Below are 2,500 nucleotides of genomic sequence, written 5' to 3'. Positions count from 1 at the left end.
AACGGTCTTTCCTTCCACCGGGAGCGAACGCCTTTGATTTTGGCTAGGCGTTAGTCATACTAGTCGGCCGTTTGTTTGGCCTTTTTAGTACCTTGTTGACCTCTCTATTACTAGCCCTCGTCTTGGGTGGTTTTTACGACCGGTTCATCGTTGAACTCTCCGTGTCACCCTGTGTGCCATTTTGAGTTCATGGATTTTGTGTCCGGTAACTTTTGTATCTAGCTTTTTGAAAGATCAATACATACTTACCTTACCAAAAAAAAAAAAAAAAAAAAAACAACTGCGAAAGCATTTGCCAAGGATGTTTTCATTAATCAAGAACGAAAGTTGGGGGCTCGAAGACGATCGGATACCGTCCTAGTCTCAACCATAAACGATGCCGACTAGGGATCGGCGGATGTTGCTTTTAGGACTCCGCCGGCACCTTATGAGAAATCAAAGTTTTTGGGTTCCGGGGGGAGTATGGTCGCAAGGCTGAAACTTAAAGGAATTGACGGAAGGGCACCACCGGGAGTGGAGCCCTGCGGCTTAATTTGACTCAACACGGGGAAACTTACCGAGGTCCGGACATAGTAAGGATTGACAGACCGAGAGCTCTTTCTTGATTCTATGGGTGGTGGTGCATGGCCGTTCTTAGTTGGTGGAGCGATTTGTCCGGTTAATTCCGATAACGAACGAGACCTCACCTGCTAACTAGCTATGTGGATGTACATCTCCACGGCCAGCTTCTTAGAGGGACTATGGCCGCTTAGGCCAAGGAAGTTTGAGGCAATAACAGTGCGTGATGCCCTTAGATGTTCGGGGCCGCACGCGCGCTACACCGATGTATTCAACGAGTCTATAGCCTTGGCCGACGGGCCCGGGTAATCTTTGAAATTTCATCGTGATGGGGATAGATCATTGCAATTGTTGGTCTTCAACGAGGAATTCCTAGTAAGCGCGAGTCATCGGCTCGCGTTGACTACGTCCCCGCCCTTTGTACACACCGCCCGTCGCTCCTACCGATTGAATGGTCCGGTGAAGTGTTCGGATCGCGGCGACGTGGGCGGTTCGCCGCCGATGACGTCGCGAGAAGTCCACCGAACCTTATCATTTAGAGGAAGGAGAAGTCGTAACAAGGTTTCCGTAGGTGAACTGCGGAAGGATCATTGTCGAATCCCGCATAGCGAGAATGACCGAAGAACTCGTAAAAAACTCAATAGGGGCGGTGGGTCTTTTCCCACCGTCCCTCGACGCCGGGATCGCACGGGCGCCTAGAGCGCTCGGGCCTTCTCGCCGGCACAACGAACCCCGGCGCGGAATGCGCCAAGGAACTTGAACAAGAGAGCGATGCTCCCATCACCCCGAGACATGGTGCGTGCTTGGGATGCCATGCAATCTCCTATTATTCATAACGACTCTCGGCAACGGATATCTCGGCTCTCGCATCGATGAAGAACGTAGCGAACTGCGATACTTGGTGTGAATTGCAGAATCCCGTGAACCATCGAGTCTTTGAACGCAAGTTGCGCCCGAAGCCATTCGGTCGAGGGCACGTTGCCCGGGTGTCACACACGGCGTTGCCCCTAATCCCTCGCCTTTAATTGGGCGGGCGGGACTCGGGTGCGTATGTTGGCCTCCCGCGACGATTTCGTCCCGGTTGGCCCAAAATCGAGCGCCGGGAGCGATTAGCACCACGACATTCGGTGGTTGATGAGACCCCAATGATCAATGTCATGCGTGTCGCCCGTGCGGGCGCTCCGTGAATCTACTCTTTACCAACGCGACCCCGTGTCAAGCGGGGCTACCCGCCGAGTTTAAGCATATCAATAAGCGGAGGAAAAGAAACTAACAAGGATTCCCCTAGTAACGGCGAGCGAACCGGGAAGAGCCCGAAGATGAGAATCGAGCGCCCTCGGCGTTCGAATTGTAGTCCGGAGAAGCGTCCTCGGCGACGGACCGGGCCCAAGTTCCCCGGGAAGGGGCGCCGAGAGGGTGAGAGCCCCGTCGTGTCCGGACCCTGTCGCACCACGAGGCACCGTCGGCGAGTCGGGTTGTTTGGGAATGCAGCCCTAATCGGGCGGTAAATTCCGTCCAAGGCTAAATATGGGCGAGAGACCGATAGCAAACAAGTACCGCGAGGGAAAGATGAAAAGGACTTTGAAAAGAGAGTCAAAGAGTGCTTGAAATTGTCGGGAGGGAAGCGGATGGGGGCCGGCGATGTGCCTCGGTCGGATGTGGAACGGCGATGAGCCGGTGCGCCGATCGACTCGAGGCATGGACCGATGCGGATTGCGGTGGCGGCCCAAGCCCGGGCCTTTGATACGTCCGTGGAAACGTCGCCACTGCGATTGTGGAATTCAGCACGCGCCTGCGGCGTGCCTCGGCATCTGCGTGCTCCAGGCATCGGCTAGTGGGCTCCCCATTCGGCCCGTCTTGAAACACGGACCAAGGAGTCCGACATGTGTGCGAGTCAATGGGTGGCAAACCCGTAAGGCGTAAGGAAGCTGATTGGTGGGAT

General features: G+C 54.9%; 2 non-coding genes across 2 annotated transcripts in view; both read left to right on the top strand.

Moving 5' to 3' along the window:
* Positions 1–1,395: 1,395 nt before the first annotated feature.
* Positions 1,396–1,550, top strand: LOC125313394. The gene has a single exon (XR_007197176.1). It is a non-coding gene; the product is annotated as a 5.8S ribosomal RNA (ribosomal RNA).
* Positions 1,551–1,763: 213 nt separating this feature from the next.
* Positions 1,764–2,500, top strand: part of LOC125313396 — a 3,382-nt gene continuing 2,645 nt past the window's right edge. Inside the window, exon 1 of the ribosomal RNA XR_007197178.1 lies at positions 1,764–2,500. This exon is cut by the window's right edge and continues 2,645 nt beyond it. This is a non-coding gene — a ribosomal RNA (28S ribosomal RNA).

The sequence above is a fragment of the Rhodamnia argentea genome, unplaced genomic scaffold, assembly GCF_020921035.1.
Source record: "Rhodamnia argentea isolate NSW1041297 unplaced genomic scaffold, ASM2092103v1 Rarg_v2.21, whole genome shotgun sequence".
Taxonomy (NCBI): Eukaryota; Viridiplantae; Streptophyta; class Magnoliopsida; order Myrtales; family Myrtaceae; genus Rhodamnia; species Rhodamnia argentea.
The sequence above is the reverse complement of the archived record's forward strand: the minus strand, read 5'-3'. Positions and strand labels throughout refer to the sequence as shown.